We start from the raw sequence: 20,015 nt of genomic DNA, 5'->3' as shown, positions 1-20,015 counted from the left end.
TGGCTAAAAGTCCACTTAGCTGTGTGTGTGTGTCTGGGATTGGCTGACATGCTGGCCTGCCCCACTACACGCGCTCGCTTAGGGAAGGAAGACAAGGAAAAAAAAAAAAAAAAGGCCATTATCCGTACAGCAGTGATCTGAATGCGCTGTTCCCGCACACTATACACTGAAATTTCATAATAGTGTGAGTCACAGAGTGACTTACACTATTACAGCGGAAAGCCAGCTAGTAATTAGCTTGTCTTTTTGCTGCTAGAACCGTTTTCGAATGTATCTAGAACTATCGAGCTTTAGCAAAAAGCTCGAGTTCTAGTTCGATCTAGAACAGCCCCCAAAATCACTCGAGCCGCGAACTGGAGAACCGCGAACCGCGCTCAACTCTAATGATGAACTCAATTTTATTGATCAAGCAGAGAGAAGCCTTGCTGGCTTTGATCCAAGGTTAGGATCCCGCTGAAGTTTTTTGTCCGAAATTCAGAAAGTGGGCGGTCCATAAATGGAATGATGATGCTCTTGCGGCACTCTTTTGTAAGGGTATTGTGGACGCAGTGAAGGAAGTTATGGTAGGATTTCCGATTCCTTCAGGTCTCAATGCCTCTATGACTTTAGCCATTAAGATTGATAGGCGTTTACGCGAGCGTAAAACAATGCGTTCTGATGTATTGCTTGCGGATCGGTTTGCACAGCCTGTGCAATGTGATAGTGTCCTCTCTAATGTTGAGCGGCAGGGGTTTAGACGGAGAAATAGGTTGTGTTTTTTTTTGTGGCTATGCGTTTCACACTCTGTCTGTCTGCCCTAAATGGGACAAGAGATTTGCTCGTTCATTTACTGTGGGTACTGTGCAACCTAAATTTCTTTTGTCTGTCTCTGATTTGCTCTTTATCCTCATTTTCGGCTATGGCCTTTCTTGATTCAGGGACCGCCCTGAACTTGATGGATTTTGGTTTTGCTAAGACTTGTGGTTTTCCTATGGTACCTTTACAAACTCCTATTCCTTTAAGGGGCATTGATGCTACTCCCTTAGCTGAAAATAAACCCCAGTTTTTGGACCCAGGTAATTACAGTGTGCAGAATTATTAGGCAAATGAGTATTTTGATCACATGATACTTTTTATAGATGTAGTCCTACTCCAAGCTGTATAGGCTTGAGAGCCAACTACCAATTAAGTAAATCAGGTGATGTGCATCTCTGTAATGAGGAGTGGTGTGGTGTAATGACCTCAAAACCCAATATAAGGTGTGCTTAATTATTAGGCAACTTCCTTTCCTTTGGCAAAATGGGTCACAAGGGAGATTTGACGGGCTCTGAAAAGTCCAAAATTGTGAGATATATTGCAGAGGGATGCAGAAGTCTTCAAATTGACAAACTTTTGAAGCGTGATCACCGAACAATCAGGCGTTTCATGGCAAATAGTCAACAGGGTTGCAAGAAGCGTGTTGGGCAAAAAAGGCGCAAAATAACTGCCCATGATTTGAGGAAAATCAAGCATGAAGCTGCCAAGATGCCACTTGCCACCAGTTTGGCCATATTTCAGAGCTGCAACATTACTGGAGTATCAAAAAGCACAAGGTGCACCATACTCAGGGACATGGTCAAGGTGAGGAAGGCTGAAAAAGGACCACCTTTGAACAAGAAACATAAGATAAAACGTCAAGACTGGGCCAAGAAATATCTTAAGACTGATTTTTCAAAGGTTTTATGGACTGATGAAATGAGAATGACTCTTGATGGGCTAGATGGATGCGCCAGAGGCTGGATTAGTAAAGGGCAGAGAGCTCCACTCCGACTCAGACACAAGCAAGGTGGTGGTGGGGTACTGGTATGGGCTGGTATCATCAAAGATGAACTTGTGGGACCTTTATAGGTTGAGAATGGAGTGAAGCTCAACTCCCAGACCTACTGCCAGTTTCTGGAAGATAACGTCTTCAAGCAGTGGTACAGGAAGAAGTCAGTATCGTTCAAGAAAAACATGATTTTCATGCAGGACAATGCTCCATCACATACATCCAACTACTCCACAGCGTAGCTTGCCAGTAAAGGTCTAAAACATGAAAAAATAATGACATGGCCCCCTTGTTCACCTGATCTGAACCCCATAGAGAACCTGTGGTCCCTCATAAAATGTAAGATCTACACACATTTTATTGCTGTACGCAATGTTGATCGTAAACAGATGAAGCAACTGACAGAATCTATGGATGGTCAGCTATTGAGTGTCATCATAAAGAAAGGTGGCTATATTGGTCACTAATTTTTTGGGGTTTTGTTTTTGTAAGTCAGAAATGTTTATTTCTAAATTTTGTGCAGTTATATTGGTTTACCTTGAAAAAATAAAAGTGAGATGGGAATATCTTTGGTTTTTATTAAGTTGCCTAATAATTCTGCATAGTAATAGTTATCTGCACAAACAGATATCCTCCTAAGATAGCCAAATCTAAAAAAAAACCCCACTCCAACTTCCAAATATTAAGCTTTGATATTTATGAGTCTTTTGGGTTTATTCAAAACATAGTTGTTGATCAATAATAAAAAAAATCCTCTAAATACAACTTGCTTAATAATTCTGCACACTGTGTATGAAGGTTGCGCCAGCTCATCAGGAGGTTTGTAAATTTTTAGTATTACACAACTTGCATGATGTTTTGGTACTGGGATTCTCTTGGCTGCAGACCCATAATCCAGTTCTTGATTGGAGATCCTTGTCTGTGGTTAGTTGGGGTTGTCAATGTGTGCATAATAATTTTTCTGTGCTGTCTATTTCCCCTCCGGGCCATGATGTACGTGAATATTTGTCTGATTTTCTTGACGTGTTTAATGAGACTGGTTCTGATTCTTTGCCCTCCCACAGGGAGTGTGATTGTGCCATTGATTTGATGCCAGGTTGCAAGTTTCCTAAGGGACAGATCTTCAATCTATCTGTTCTTGAACATGATGCTATGACAACCTATATTAAGGAGTCTTTGGAGAAAGGTCATATTAGACCATCCATGTTACCTATGGGTGCCGTTTATTTATTTGTGTCCAAGAAGGATGGGTCATTGAGACCTTAAATTGACTATCGTCTCCTTAATAAAATCACTGTTAAATATCAGTATGCATTACCCTTGATGTCAGATCTGTTTTCCAGAGTAAAGGGAGCTAAGTGGTTTACGAAACTTGATCTTAGGGGAGCGTATAATCTCAGTCGAATTAAGGAGGGTGATAAATGGAAGATGGCCTTTAACACCCCTGAGGGGCATTTTGAGTATCTAGTGATGCCTTTTGGGCTCACTAATGCCCCCTCCGTCTTTCAATCATTCATAAAGGATATTTTTCGGGACCTAAATGGCAAATTCCTGATTGTCTATTTGGATGATATCATGATTTTTTTCTGATGATTGTGATGCTCATGTGCAGCAGGTCCGGAAAGTTTTTCAGATACTTGGGGAACATTCATTGTTCGTTAAGGGATCAAAATGTCTCTTTGGTATGCAGAAAATTTCCTTTTTGGGGTTTATTTTGTCCCCAGATTCTATTGAAATGGATTCGGTCAAGGTTCAGGCAATTCATGACTGGGATCAGCTGACCTCTTTGAAATCCCTTCAAAAATTTCTGGGCTTTGCCAATTTCTATCGTACATTTATAGGCAATTTCTCTAGTGTGGTTAAGCCTTTGACTGATTTAACCAAAAAGGGAGTTAATGTTGAGAATCGGACTTCAGAAGCAATTATGGCCTTTCTAGAGCTTAAAAAGAGGTTCACTTCTGCCCCAGTCCTGCAGCAACCTGATGTTTCTCTTCCATTTGAAGTGGAGATAGATGGCTCAAAGATTGGAGCAGGTGCAGTTTTGTCTCAAAGAGATCCCAGTACTTCCAAGCTTAAGCCTTGTGCCTTCTCTCGGCAATTTTCTCCATCTGAACGAAATTATAATGTTGGTAATCAGAAATTATTGGAAATTAAGTGGGACTTTGAGGAATGAAGACACTGGCTGGAGGGGGCGAGATATCAAATTGTGGCGCTCACTGATCATAAGAATCTGACCTATCTTGAATCTGCCAAGAGACTGAATCCTAGGCAGGCTAGGTGGGCTCTATTTTTTACACGTTTCAATTTTGTGGTCTTTTTTCCTCCGGGCACTAACAATATAAAAGCCGATGCTCTCTCTAGGGGTTTCTTTGCTGATTCTCTGGATGTTGCAGAGCCATCTAACATCCTGAATGAAGGTGTGGTCCTCGCCGCTATTTCTCCCGATTTAAGGTTAGCACTTCAGAGATTTCAGGGGGACAAACCTGAGAGATGTCCTGTGGGGAAGCTTTATGTTCCTGATCAATGGAGGACTAGAGTTTTGTTTGATATTCATTGTTCTGTATTGGCTGGTCATCCTGGGATTTTTGGTACTAGGGATCTTGCGACTAGGTCTTTTTGGTGGCCTTCTTTGTCTCGGGATGTCAGGAGTTTCGTTCAATCTTGTGTAATTTGTTCCAGATTCAAACCTTCTTGTGCACGTTCTAGTGGATTGTTGTTGCCATTAACAGTGCCTAAGAGACCCTGGACTCATATTGCCATGGATTTTATTTCGGATCTTCCTGTCTCTCAGAGGATGACTGTTATTTGGGTTATTTGTGACAGATGCTCTAAGATGGTCCATTTGGTACCATTACCGAAGTTGCAGTCTTCTTCAGAGTTGGTGCCCTTGTTTTTTCAACAGGTGGTTCTTTACATGGTATTCCTGAGAATATTGTGTCAGACAGAGGAGTTCAGTTTGTGTTTAGATTTTGGAGAGTACTTTGTTCTAGATTAGGCATTGAACTGTCTTTTTATTCTACTTTTCATCTGCAGACCAATGGCCAGACTGAGGAAGCTAATTAGACCTTGGAAATGTATTTGAGATGTTTTGTATCTGCTGATCAAGATGATTGGCTTTTTTGGCCTTGGCAGAGTTTGCTCTCAATAATAGGGTGAGCTCTGCTACTTTGATGTTGCCTTTTTTCTGCAATTTTGCATTTCATCCTATCTTCTCTTCAGGGCAGGTTGCTGCTTTGGCCTATCCGGGTGTTGATTCAGTGGTGGAGACAATGCAGCAGATTTGGGCTCAAGTAGTGGACAAATTGTTTCAGTCCCAGGAGAATGCTCAAAGGTTTGCTAACCAACATAGGACAGTTGGTCCCCGGTTTAAAGTGGGGGACATGGTCTGGTTCTCTTCCAGGAATGTTCCTATGAGAGTTTCCTTGCTTAAATTTAAGCCTAGATTTATAGGGCCCTATAAGATTTTGGAGATTATTAATCCCGTATCGTTTCGTTTGGCTCTTCCCAAGTTGTTTGCAATTCATAATGTCTTTCATAAGTCTGTCTTAAAGAAACATGTGGAGCCAGTAGTTCCTACGGCGGCGCCCCTGGATCCTGTGTTTGTAAAAGGGGATCTGGAGTATGAGGTAGAGAAAATTTTGGATTCCCGTTTTAATAGATGAAAAGTCCAGTATCTTGTTCAGTGGAAGGGTTATGGTCAGGAGGACAATTCTTGAGTCTTTGCTTCTAACATTCACGCTGACAGATTGGTTCGTGCCTTCCACCATGCCTATCCTGACAGACCCGGTGGTTCTGGTGGGGGTTCGGTGACCCTTCCTCAAGGGGCAGTACTGTTGTGAACGTCGTCTGTGTCAGTGCTGTTTTAAAGCTCCCTCTGGTGGCCAGGAATGGTGGTGCAGCTAAATCTGAGCCATTGATTCAGACAGGTGTCGGTGTTAATTGGGAATTGGGGAAGTCCTATTGCAGACAAGTCTGGTCAATATAGGAGAGCACTTTCTGCCCGGCTGATGCTGGTTATAATTGTATATTCCCTGTCTCTGTTCCTGGCCTGGAGATTTGTCCTTCCCTGTATCCCTGAGCAAGACTTCTGCAGATAAGCTTTAGTTTTGCCATGCTCTCTTGTTTACATCTTAAGCCCACTTTACACGTTGCAATTAGTTGTACAATCGCATTTGCGATGTGACACGCCCAGGTTGCATACGGGATCTTATGAGATTGCACATAGGGCGTTCATTTGCTGTCACACGTGCGTTAGTAGTCTATGTTAAATTGATCAATTTTGTGTGTGATCCTTTAGATCATGTGTTCTGTGACGTATGCATTGGGCACCTTTTTTTTTTTTTATTTATTGACTTGCCAAGCGTGTGTAATGTGTAGGGATGCGTTTTTACTATGTCATCTGCCGTTCAGCTCTGCTACATGGCCGCTAACAGCAGACACAGACAGCCATGTAGCAGAGCTGAATGGCAGATGACAGCAGACACAGACAGAGCCGCACTGTCAGAATGAACTCGGGTGAACTTCACCCGACTTCACGGTCATGCTGCGGCTCTGTCTGTGTCGCGCCCTGATTAGCGGTCACCTGTGAAGGGCTCACCGGTGACCGCTAATCTCCTAAGTGACTGAAGTTAGCAGCCCTCTCTCATACTCACCAATCCCCGATCCCCGGCGCTGCACGGCGTTCACACTGCTCCGGTGGCTTCTACTGTTTTGAAAAAGCCGGCCGCCCATTAAACAATCTCGTATTCCCTGCTTTCCCCACCCACCGGCGCCTATGATTGGTTACAGTGAGACACGCCCCCACGCTGAGTGACAGGTGTCACACTGCACCCAATCACAGCAGCCGGTGGGCGTGTCTATACTGTGTAGTGAAATAAATAATTAAATAATTAAAAAAAACGGCGTGCGGTCCCCCCCCAATTCTAAAACCAGCCAGATAAAGCCATACGGCTGAAGGCTGGTATTCTCAGGATGGGGAGCTCCACGTTATGGGGAGCCCCCCAGCCTAACAATATCAGCCAGCAGCCGCCCAGAATTGCCGCATACATTATATGCGACAGTTCTGGGACTGTACCCGGCTCTTCCCGATTTGCCCTGGTGCGTTGGCAAATCGGGGTAATAAGGAGTTATTGGCAGCCCATAGCTGCCAATAAGTCATAGATTAATCATGTCAGGCATCTATGAGACACCCTCCATGATTAATCTGTAAATTACAGTAAATAAACACACACACCCGAAAAAAATCCTTTATTATAAATAAAAAACACAAACATATATATACCCTGGTTCACCACTTTAATCAGCCCCAAAAAGCCCTCCATGTCCGGCGTAATCCAGGATGCTCCAGCATCGCTTCCAGCGCTGCTGCATGGAGGTGACCGGAGCTGCAGCAGACACAGCCGCTCCGGTCACCTCCACGCAGCTAATGAAGACAGCCGTGCGATCAGCTAAGCTGTCACTGAGGTTACCCGCTGTCACTGGATCCAGCGGTGGCCGCGGGTAACCTCAGTGACAGCTCAGCTGATCGCGCTACTCACCTCAGTTGCTGCGTGGAGGTGATAGGAGCGGCGGTGAGTAGCGCGATCAGCTGAGCTGTCACTGAGGTTACCCGCGGCCACCGCTGGATCCAGTGACAGCGGGTAACCTCACTGACAGCTCAGCTGATCGCACGGCTGTCTTCATTAGCTGCGTGGAGGTGACCGGAGCGGCTGTGTCTGCTGCAGCTCCGGTCACCTCCATGCAGCAGCGCTGGAAGCGATGCTGGAGCATCCTGGATTACGCCGGACATGGAGGGCTTTTTGGGGCTGATTAAAGTGGTGAACCAGGGTATATATATGTTTGTGTTTTTTATTTCTAATAAAGGATTTTTTTCGGGTGTGTGTGTTTATTTACTGTAATTTACAGATTAATCATGGAGGGTGTCTCATAGACGCCTGACATGATTAATCTAGGACTTATTGGCAGCTATGGGCTGCCAATAACTCCTTATTACCCCGATTTGCCAACGCACCAGGGCAAATCGGGAAGAGCCGGGTACAGTCCCAGAACTGTCGCATATAATGTATGCGGCAATTCTGGGCGGCTGCTGGCTGATATTGTTAGGCTGGGGGGCTCCCCATAACGTGGAGCTCCCCATCCTGAGAATACCAGCCTTCAGCCGTATGGCTTTATCTGGCTGATTTTAAAATTGGGGGGGACCGCATGCCGTTTTTTTAATTATTTAATTATTTATTTCACTACACAGTATAGACACGCCCACCGGCTGCTGTGATTGGGTGCAGTGTGACACTTGTCACTCAGCGTGGGGGCGTGTCTCACTGTAACCAATCATAGGCGCCGGTGGGCGGGGAAAGCAGGGAATACGAGATTGTTTAATGGGCGGCCGGCTTTTTCAAAACAGTAAAAGCCGCCAGAGCAGTGTGAACGCCGTGCAGCGCCGGGGATCGGGGATCAGTGAGTATATGAGAGAGGGGGATAGACTGACATGGACAGAGAGTGAGGGACAGAGATAGTGACCGACTGACAGAGATTAGTGAATGACAGACATTGTGAGGCGCTTCAGAACACAGCTTTTCAGCTGCGCTCTGAAGCGGACCTTTTTTAAGCTGCGGTGCAGAGCGCACACCTGCGCACATAGCATCAGACACCAAAATCGTATGAGGGATGTCACACGTTACAATTGACTAGGTTCCTGCAACAAAACGCTCAATTCTAGACAAAGATACGATGTGTTTGCGATCAACGGTTTTGCGTTCAATCCTGATCGCACGTAGCTGTCACACGCAGATACCTCACAAACGATGCCGGATGTGCGTCACTTACAACTTGACCCCAACGACGGATTGTGAGATATATTGAAGCGTGTGTAGTGGGCTTTAGAGTGTTGTTTTTCCTTGTTTTGCTTTGTATCTGTTTTCTTGCAGGTGAAGCTTTGTTTCAATTGTGTTGTGAGCATGGGGGTTTCCCCTGTGCTGGCTTTAATGCAGGAAAAGGGATTTGTATCCCTGTCTGATTTGATTATTTGCTCTTCTGTATTTTTGTGTTCTTTTTTGGTATTTTGTATCTCCCATTATTTACAGGAGTACCTAATATAGTGGGGGTGATGTCATATGACCTCCAGGGTCTTTTTTTACTATCATGAGTTTGGTATTTTTATATAGGGATTTTTCACTGACCACAATCAGTTCCTTTCCTTTGCTTTGTATCAAGTTAGTTGGGCCTCGCCTTTGCTAATTCTATTTTTCCTTTGGGGACTGCTCTGAGGCAAGGTAGATTTCCTCATTTCATTCTGTAAGGCATAGCTAGTTTCTCAGGCTGTGACATGGTGTCTAGGTTTTTAGGAACGCTTCAAGGCTACTTCTAGTGTTGTCTGATAGTCAGGAGATTGCGGTCAGCCCAGGTTCCATCTACTCCTGTTTCTTGGTATTTTTTCCACCAATGGGTGTTTTTTGTAATCTTCATGGTTACCGGATCATAACAGTAGAAGGCATAATGATAATAATAGCAAATAACTCCAATTAGAAATGTAGTATAGTTTTTCTGAAAAGCTACTGTATGTCACTTACCTCATGTGCAGGCATTACAGTAACTTAAGTATCCAAGATTACGGCCACGGGCATATAGGGACAGATAGTTGCTAGTGGTCGTAACCAAACTACTGCCAGGCCTGCACATGAGGTAAGAAATATAGCTTATCAGGAAAACTAGACTACATTTATAACTGGAGATATTTGCTAATATTATTATACCTACTACATAGAGATATAATCTTGGAGATAGGAATACCCATTTAAACACTACAGTAAGCAGCCTAGTAAGTGACACATTGTTGCAATCTGGGTGTCATTCTACATTATGTTGCTCTGAGATTAGGCCGCAAACATCTAATCTGTGGGAATTTTTCCCCATTGATGCAGGAAAGCATTTCTGAGGATAGACACTGATGTTGAATGCTAGAGCCTGGTTTGTCATCACTCTTCTAGTTCATCCCAAAACTGTTCAATTAGGTTGTCAGGTCTGTGTACATCACACAACCATGCCTTTATGGACCCTGCTTTGTGCACTAGCATACAGACATGTTAGAACAGAAATGGGCCTCCCCAAGCTGTTTCCACAAAGTTGAGTTAAATACATACAATTGCTCAAAATGTCTTACAATGTGCAATACAGGGTAATATTGTGGTACTGTGTTAGTATTTCAATTGATTTTTCTGGCTATGTCCCAAGAATGACAAAAGTATATTAGGAGTGATACCTTTATAGGCTAACCAGAAAAATTATATTAGCAAGCTTTCAGAGCATCAAGGCTCCTTCTTCAGGCAAATTACAAATGAATTACTGAGACCAAATCACAACATTCAAATGAATGTTACAACAGGACATGGGAAAGATGATGCCTCCTAAAGATAAGCCAAGAAAATCAAATTAAGTTTTTTCTTAGAAATGCAGATGAGTTGGAAGTGGTCTGTTCAGATCACTTCTGAGGTTCTTCTGGTGGAGGTGTGAAGTGTGTCCATGTAGTGAGTCACAAAACCAGGTGTTAAATTGAGTCCTTTTGTTAAAGATCCAAACATCCTTATCAGTTTGAATTCCCAAATCTTTCTGTCTCTGTCATCTTTAAAATGACCTTTCAGTATTAGTACTTTGAAATCTGTCATACTGTGTACCTGTCTAGAGAAATGTTTTCCCATAGGCGTGTCCAGTTCATTTTTGATTGTGTGCCTGTGTAGATTCATCCTTGTTTGTAGTTTTTATTTAGTTTCCCCAATATATGTTCCTCCAGGGCATCTTGTGCACTGTATCATGTATACCACATGGGAGGATGTACATGAAAAGAGGTCCATGATCTTGTAGTTCTGATTTGTGTTGGCTATGTGGACTGTATTTGTTGGTAAAATGTGGGTACAGGTCTTGCATTTCTTGCCATTACAGGAGAATGTGCCCGTCTCTGATGGTGATGAGAGGACACTTCTAACAAGGAGATTGCTTAAGTTAGGGAGCTGTTTGTAGGAGAGAAGTGGTAATTCTGGGAATATTACTTTCAGTACCAATTTTCCTTAGGATACTCATGTGGGGATTATATGTGACCACAAGCGGTACCCTATTGTTTTCCTCCCTCTGTTTGTAATCCAGGAGGCTGCTTCTTGGGACCCTTGTAGCTCTGTGGATCTGTTCATCTATTACCAGTGGATGGTATCCTTGTTGTAGGAATGTATTTCTCAGGGATAGCAGATGTAGTTTTCTGTCCTCAATGTCTGAGCAGATCCGGATGTACCTCAGAGCCTGACTGTAGATGATGGATTTTTTTATGTGTCTTGGATGAAAGCTGTTCATCTCAGATATCCTGGACGTCCTGTAGGTTTATGATAAACTGACGTTTGTATGTTCTTCTTCTTTTTGATCACAAGTCAATGTGAAAGACACATCAAAAAAGAAGAGGACAAACTGGACCCCACAACCTGGACAAAACCAAACTCTGGATCAGTACATAGATTGTTTCTGTAAAAAAGTCAAATCTGACATTTTGGATAAACACCCCAAAGTACCACACAACATTAAGAAGGAGGAAAGAAAAGCAATAAAATCGTTAAAATCTAACAAAAATATCATTATTAAACCAGTAGACAAAGGAGGAGCTGTAGTAATTATGAATATGACAGACTACATCCAGGAAGCACACAGACAACTCTTGGATAAAAAATACTATACTCCGCTCCAGGAAGATCCCACCAAAAAAAACCCAAAAAGGAACTAACAGATATCATCAATGAGTTTGGCTCTCTGTCATCCTCTCTACTGGATCTAATACCAGACAATCCCCCAAACAGGTACCTTCTACATGTTACCCAAAATACATAAAGAAGGTAATCCAGTGAGGCCCATCAGCTCTGGTATTGGGACATTAACTGAGAATATCTCAGGCTGGGTGGAGAACACTCTGAAACCCCTGGTGAGAAGCACACCCAGTTACATCCAGGATACTACAAACATTCTCTGCAAATTGTCAGCCTTGGGTCCACTTCCAGAGGATACAATATCAGCCACCATGGATGTAGAGTCTCTTTACTCTAACATCCCACACGAAGATGGGATTGCTGCATGCAAATATTTCCTCCAAAAAAACAATCTGGCCACGGAACCAGCTCTGCAATTCATCAGGTTTGTGCTCCACCACAACTATTTCTCCTTTGGAAATAATATATATCAACAGTGTATGGGCAGCGCTATGGGAAGCAAAATGTCACCACAATAATATGCTAACATGTTTATGGCTAAACTAGAGGAAGAATTCTTGGAATCTTGTGCTATTAAACCTCTAGCATACTTCCGCTACATTGATGATCTGATAATAATCTGGACAGGCTCAAAAGATGATCTGATCACCTTCCACAACAACTTCAACAAATTCCACCCAACAATCAAACTCACCCTCAACGTCTCAAAGTCCCAAATAAATTTTCTGGATACAACCATATACAAAGACAATACCATACAAATGTCAGTTTGTCATAAACCTACAGGACGTCCGGCATATCTGAGATGGAACAGCTTTCATCCAAGACACATAAAAAAATCCATCATCTACAGTCAGGCTCTGAGGTACATCTGGATCTGCTCAGACATTGAGGACAGAAAACTACATCTGCTATCCCTGAAAAATACATTCCTACAACAAGGATACCATCCACTGGTAAATAGATGAACAGTTCCACAGAGCTACAAGGATCCCAAGAAGCAGCCTCCTGGATTACAAACAGAGGGAGGAAAACAATAGGGTACCGCTTGTGGTCACATATAATCCCCACATGAGCATCCTAAGGAAAATTAGTGCTGATCTTCAACCCATATTCCACAGGGACCACAGACTGAAAGTAATATTCCCAAAATTACCACTTCTCTCCTACAAACAGCCCCCTAACTTAAGGAATCTCCTTTTTAGAAGTGTCCTCTCATCACCATCAGAGACGGGCACATTCTCCTGTAATGGCAAGAAATACAAGACCTGTACCCACATTTTACCAACAAATACGGTCCACATAGCCAACACAAATCAGAACTAAAAGATCATACATCCAATGTGGTATACATGATACAGTGCACAAGATGCCCTGGAGGAACATATATTGGGGAAACTAAATAAAAACTACAAACAAGGATGAATCTACACAGGCACACAATCAAAAATGAACTGGACACGCCTGTGGGAAAACATTTCTCTAGACAGGGACACAGTATGACAGATATAAAAGTACTAATACTGAAAGGTCATTTTAAAGATGACAGAGACAGAAAAATTTGGGAATTCAAACTGATAAGGATGTTTGGATCATTGAACATGTCAGTTGTTTCTGCCATTTGAGTTTTGAACTGCAAAGCTGAGTTTTTGCCCAAATTTCTGCCACAAAAGGCACCTTTTTGAACTGCAAAGTGGGTTCAAGAAAACCAAATTCCCATAGACTTTGCTTGAAAAGCAGAACACATCCATTTTGGCATTAAACGCTGCAGTTGAAAAAGCAGCAAAAAAGCAGGTAAAAAGCAAAGTGAGGCCCTAGCCTAAGGCTTGCATGCAAATGCTCAACTATGGAAACGTATGCCATGAATATTATGTTAATATCAAGAGTTATTGAGTCAGTAGCATGTTGGCCACTTTTAGGCACTACGTGCTTCAGCACACAGTGACTGCACTATTTAACTTTACAAGTTCTGCCTTTTTGTTGCTGAATTGCTGGGAGTCATAAGTGATTTGTTGAAATGATGATGTCATATTACAGAATACTATTTAGTGAGCTCTGTAGAGTGACATATTCTTTCAACAATTTTAGTAAAGCAGACTTCATTGCTAAAGGCTGGATTTTATACACTTACAGTATGCCAATGTCACTGAATGAAAAACTTTAATTCAAATATTTTAAAGTTTCTCCCAATACTTTTATCCATATATATATATATATTGTTCATCTATGTACATCTGGGCTAGATGTCTAGTTTTACTTACCGTATAGTTTATTACTAGCTGTAGTACGTACCCAGGGTAGCCCGGGATAGTAACTAAGTGTATCTCTCCTACTTTTCCACTCTCCCTCTCTGTCTGTCTCTCTCTGTGTCTGTCTCTGCATGTCTGTCTCTCTGTATCGCTGTGTGTTTCTGTGTGTCTGTGTGTGTAGCTGTGCATCTATCACTGTGTGTCTCTATCTCTGTCTGTCTCCGTGTGTGTGTGTGTGTTTGTGTGTCTTTATTTCTGTGTGTCTCTAGGTTTCTCTGTCTCAGTCTATGTATGTCTCTGTGTGTGCATCTCTGTGTGTGTCTGTCTCTCCGTGTGTATGTCTCTGTGTGTCTGTCTGTTTCTGTGTCTGTCTCTACCAAAATCATATTACCTCCCACATAAGCTGTCTTATACTAACAATGTCCTTCGTTGCCTATAGTAACCAATCAGACCTCCTGACCTGTAGCTCCCAGCTCTATTGACTTTAATGTAAGAAGGTTTTTTGGTGAATAACTGTAAAGTGTGGGGTTAAAATTTCCTCTCAAAACAGCTCACTTCAGTCACTGTGTGGAGCTCACAGCGAGAGTCATTTTCTATGGCGCTCGCTGTGAGCTTCAGATGTAGTAGTGCTGGAAGCGTTGTGGGACTTTGTATGGATTACGATCGGAACTGCATGGGTGTTTTTGGGGTTGATAACGTGGTGAAAGAGGATGTTTTTTGTCTTTTATTTCAAATAAAGCATTTTTTGGTGTTTGTTTACTTTCACTTACAGATCAGTAAGACGCCTCCCATTACTAATCTAGGGCTTAGTTGCAGCTGTGGGCTGCTATTAACCCCTTATTACCCTGTTTGCCATCATACCAGGGCAACGGTTAGGGATGCGCTACTTCTGGGGTGGCTGTGGGCCGCTATTGTTAGGCTGGAAAGGGCCAAATAACCAACCATTGTTCTTCCCACCCTAATAATATCAGTCCCCAGTTGTCTACTGAACATTGACTGGTTTTTTTTAAAAAAAAAAAAAAGCATGGGATCCCCTCTATGTTTCATAAAAAGCCAAGATAAAGCAGGCAGCTGAGAGATGCAGCCCACAGCTGCTGCTGTTCCTGTGCTGGATATGAAAAATGTAGAGGGACCCCATGTCATTTTTTTTTTTTACCAAAAAATAATTAAAACAGCTGGCCAAGCTCCTCCCCAGTGTCACGTTGCAGCTGGCGGCTGTTGACATGGCGGTCCCGGGGAAGGCGGAGGGGGAAGCGGTAGTCCCTCTCCTCCTTCCCGGGTCCTCCATGTCTCTTCGGGTCGTCGCCCTGTTCCTGTGTCTGGCATGTCTGGCCGGGCAGTCAGCGGCGCTCACAGAAGGTCTATACTGCGGCCATCAGGTGTGCTACGACATCCTGGGGGTGAGCAGAGATGCCAGCAAGGCGGACATCACCCGGGCATACCGGCAGCTGGCCAGGAAGTATCACCCGGACCGGTACCGGACGCCTGAAGACAAAGAGACCGCGCACAATCACTTCCTACAAGTGGCCACAGCTTATGAGACGCTGAAGGATGAGGAAACCCGGAAAGATTATGACTATATGCTTGATCACCCGGAGGAGTACTACAGGCACTACTATCACTACTACAGCAGGCGTCTGGCTCCGAAAGTGGATGTGAGGATAGTCATCTTTGTTACAGTGTGCGTCATCTCACTCTTTCAGTTTTACAGCTGGAGGAGCAGCTATAATGAAGCCATTAAATACTTAGCAACGGTGCCAAAATACCGAATCCAGGCCACTGAAGTTGCAAGGCAGCAAGGTCTCCTGAATCGCGGTAAAGAAAAGGGGAAGAACAAGCGATCAAAAGAAGAAATTAAAGAAGAAGATGAGGAAATAATTAGGGACATTATCAAGAACAAAATAGACATTAAAGGAGGCTATCAAAAACCCCAAATCTATGACATCCTCCTGTTCCAAATCATCATATTCCCCTATTATTTCATCCAGTATATGAGTTGGTAGATCCGATGGGTGTATACGTTTAATATCAAAGGAGAGGAGTATGGTGAGACAGAAAAACTCTACCTCATCCGTAAACACATGAAAATGTCTCAGTCTCAGTTTGACAGTTTAGAAGATGAACGGAAGAAAGCATTTCTTGAGGAGGAGCTGTGGATCCGAGAGAATTATGAAATGTACAAAAAAGAGCAAGAGGAAGAAATGAAGAAAAAGATGGCTTCAGATCCACGATGGAAGAGATACAGAAGATGGATGAAGAATGAGGGACCAGGAAGACTCACATTTGTAGATGACTGACAATGCTGTCTTACTTGGTCCTTTAAAATATTTTCATAAAATAAAATATAGTTTTTTGTGTTTCGAGCACACAAAAAAAAACAAAAAAAAAAAACAGCTGGCCAAGCTAGCTATCGCTCTATCAAGCTATTCTCTTATTTCCTACAATCTAATCTATCTGTTCTTTATTATTATTTTCTAATCTATATGTTCTTTCTATCTATTCTATATGTTCTGTCTATTCTATATGTTCTTTCTATTCTTTCTATCTATCAATAGATTTGACACAATAAATTCATTGGGCAAAAACACGGTAATAACACAGCAAATCATATGTGTTTTTTGGATGCAATTTTGCTCCATGTGTGTTTTTTGGGGCCAAAAACATGCATTTTTGTGTTCACCACCACAATGCAGCATGCACATGTGGCACCCCTGAGGCCTCAGGTGCCACAGTGTACTGCATCTGTCTTAAGGTGCAGAACTGATCCAGGTAAGAAGGGGTTAACCACTGGTGTTCAGAGCTTACACACATCCTGAGCTCATAACTTACATAAACACTCAGTTACACAGGAAGCCAGACCGCCTGGGGAATTCCAGGTTATCAGGGCAACAGCCACTAAGAGTCATCCCAAGGGTGGGGGCGTCTCGAGAAGTGAGCAAACACAAACAGTTTCTAGTCAGATCAGTCTGAGGCATCCTTCACACATCTGTGTCTCCGACACATGTTTGGTCCGTTTCCTCATGTGCCGGAGACACAAGCACACGTAGACCCATTAAAATCAATGGGTCTGCGCTCACATGCGTGTTTTGCCATGGGCCGTGTGTCTGTGTGGAGCATACGTGTGCCCGTGTGCTCCACGCATAGACATGTCCGTTTTTCTCCGGCATCACGGGTGTCACACGGACAGCACATGGACCGCACGGATGTGATCTGTGTGACACGCACAGGAGAAAACACACGTGTCTGAATTTAAAGGACTTTCTATACTCACCTTCTCCAGCGCTGTTGTCTCTGCCTCTGCTGTCACTTGCTTCTGACCCCCGCTAATTCTGCTCATCGCATATTCACTCCACTGCGGGCTGGAAGCAGCGGTGAGTCAGCAGGACCGGAGACCATAGATCAGAACCACGGACAGCAACGCCAGGGACAGGTGAGCAACAAGTTCCTGTTCTCTGCATGTTATCACGGATAGCACATGGAGAACACACGTGTGCCATAAACACGGCACATGGAGGGCAATACGCAGCTTTGACACGTCCATGAAAAATGTGCGTGGTTTTCACAAATGTGTGAAAGAGGCCTGAGACAGACAAGAAACAGGTCCCTGGGGGGTGTGCTGTCCATCTCCCCTCAGGGAGATCGCCCAGGATGCGTGCTTCAGAGCTATCTCAGGAAAGGAGAAAGTGCCAGAACATCATGGAACTTTTAGTACCACGGCTGCTAGAGAGAGTGCTTAAAAGCTTCTGTAGCTATGACCGGGCAGACTGGAAGAGACCGGGAGGACAGAGAGAAGCAGGAGATGACCGGGTGAAGCTGGTGAGACAGAGGAGAACATGGTAACTGAGATCAAGCCTAACCATTCCCACAGTGCCAGTGCTATCGGGGTGCAGAGCCCTCGCTTAGGGGAACCTTCATAGACTCTAACAAAAGGGGATGGGGATTCCAAGTCCCATCGCCTACTACCTATTTTCCAGGAGCACAGTGACATATATAGGATCCAGGGTCAGGGCCACAGCTGGACCCCACATTGGACCTGCATCACCTGCATACAGAACGGGACACTTAACACTGACGGTGGGGTCCCCAAATTGCTTCGGACCACGGGGAACCGCATGTCAGCACAGAGGAGGAAGGTCTCACATACTCCACAACATCGGTGGTGACCTCTGATTCATCAGGGATCGGCTGGGGCCCAGCACGGCGGTGACCAGTACCCTGAGGGCAGCATCATAAGAACTGTGAGTAAAAGACCTGGACCTGCAACTGTTGCCTCAGTCCCTTATTACGGCCCTTTTCCCGCATCACTACTGTTTCCTCCTGGGGCTTGCTCCACCTGAGCTGCGTCAACATCAGTCCTGGGGGAGAGTCACATCTCGCAGTGGCGGCTGAATCCCTGGCCGCTCACCACAGGTGGCGCTGCAAAGCAAATACCGCATTCTCCATTACCGGGACACCCTGCACCCTTTCTTTAATGACACCGACATTGCCACGAAGCCAGGTCAGGCCAGTCACAGGGACCCCAAATACCACTAGCCCGGTTATGGGTGAGCCCTGAGGCCCCGGGGTGCTGTACACACATAGCCTAAGGGTACACGTTCTTGGTTTAAACATTCATTTAGTGCAGACAGACTGCTTATCAAAGCTACATGTACTTTAAGTAGACCAAAGAAAAGCAACACATATCCAGGAATAATATTCCCTTTGATCGATTAATCTTGCCATGTTATATGCTTCCTGAACACTTTCATCACATGCATATGTGGCGCCCCTGTGGTTAGGCGCTACAGGGAAATGCAGCACCTTAACATCAAGGTGCAGTGCTCTTTGGTCACAGATGAAAGAGAGAAGAAATGCAGAGTCTTATATTAGATTGAGTAACATTGATTCAGCAGCCCCTACCTTCATATTCCTGGGACTGTTTATATAGTAGGTCCATAGGGGGGTGGAGCCTAGCTGAGCGTGAGGCGCGACATGATTGCCAGGATGACTTGGTGACAGTTAGTCAGTTAACAGTCAGTCAGTAAGGAGTGACAAAAAGAGACGAGAGTAAATTGATGACTGAAAGAAGGGCTAGAAATAACATAGGCCCGACATTCTGAGCGAGGTTACCCCAAAAGAAAAAAAAGACACAGGAAAAGGGGTAACCCAGACGGAAAGGGGACGCTTTACTTCTGGTGAGCCAGCTGAAGAGTTCAGGTCGACACCGGTATAACGGAACCGAGGAGGTTTGTCAGGTTTATCCCCAAACCATTGACCATTAACCTGGGATCTTAAATAAGAGGAGTCCCGGTACCCATCAAGAGTCTGACTACTAATCCCAAGCCGAGTTCACGACGCTGTTGTGGGATAGATAAAGAAACCGTGCAGCTTCAGACCCGTGGAAAACCAGTGACAAGACTAACGAGTGGGTTAAAGAGGGAGTCACAGAGCCCTCAGAGCAGGGACCGAGAAAGAGACAAAGAAAGGTTACCTCAGAGAGAGACTCCATCATTAAATCTCCTCCGAAACTTCTGACCATTGGCCTTCTGGTAACCGAACTGTTTCTGCTGTGAACTTTTAGAAACAAACCAGATGCTAGTAAAAAGGACTTGTTTGAACTGATGTGGACTTGGTGTGTCGTCTCTCCGCCGTTTAACAGGACCCTGCGACGTCGGAGAAGAAGGCAGCCATCACCACTCGGTCGCTTCCCTCCTAGTCAGCGACGCACCGCCCTGAGGTAAAATAGCTCTACCTGTGGGGAGCTGAGAGATCTTAAGGTGCCATCACCATCGCCTCAGAGGTCGGCCGCGGGCAGCGCTGGTATATCCCGCTTACCAGACACCACAGGTGGCGTCACGTATATCCCCAAAATCATCCCTGTACCCCATTTCCCAGCCGCAGAGTGAGCGCCCAAGGGCACGAAGCCGGGACCGACCACCTGTGATAACCCCATCGAGAGTAAAGTAGCCGTAGTCCCGGAGCCAGAGTACCCCTTACCAAAAACCCTGATGGTCGACTCACATATGCTTTATTTAGCAAAGGAATGTACTTATCACAGTTATGGTTAATATTATTGGCACCCATGAATATTGGACACACCATGTAAAATAAGTCCTCAAACCTTGTAGGAAAAAGGATACAACATTGAAAACAAAAGCAGGTAATGATTAAAGGGGTGGTCCAAAGGTAAAAGTAAATGTAAATTTTAAATCCTTATCTATTTGATGCTATAATCTAAGATATTTTCTAATAGCGCACACTGACCTA

The 20,015-nt window shown here is 44.1% G+C and overlaps 1 protein-coding gene and 1 pseudogene across 4 annotated transcripts in view; one reads left to right on the top strand and one right to left on the bottom strand.

Moving 5' to 3' along the window:
- CRTC1 (CREB regulated transcription coactivator 1) overlaps positions 1 to 20,015 on the bottom strand; it is a 1,360,738-nt gene that overhangs the window by 222,540 nt on the left and 1,118,183 nt on the right. The window lies entirely within an intron of this gene.
- Positions 14,971 to 16,138, top strand: LOC142316844 (dnaJ homolog subfamily C member 25-like; annotated as a pseudogene).

This window comes from Anomaloglossus baeobatrachus, chromosome 1 (genome assembly GCF_048569485.1).
Source record: "Anomaloglossus baeobatrachus isolate aAnoBae1 chromosome 1, aAnoBae1.hap1, whole genome shotgun sequence".
NCBI lineage: Eukaryota > Metazoa > Chordata > Amphibia > Anura > Aromobatidae > Anomaloglossus > Anomaloglossus baeobatrachus.
Note: the sequence above shows the minus strand (reverse complement) of the source record. Positions and strands in the feature narration are given on the sequence as shown.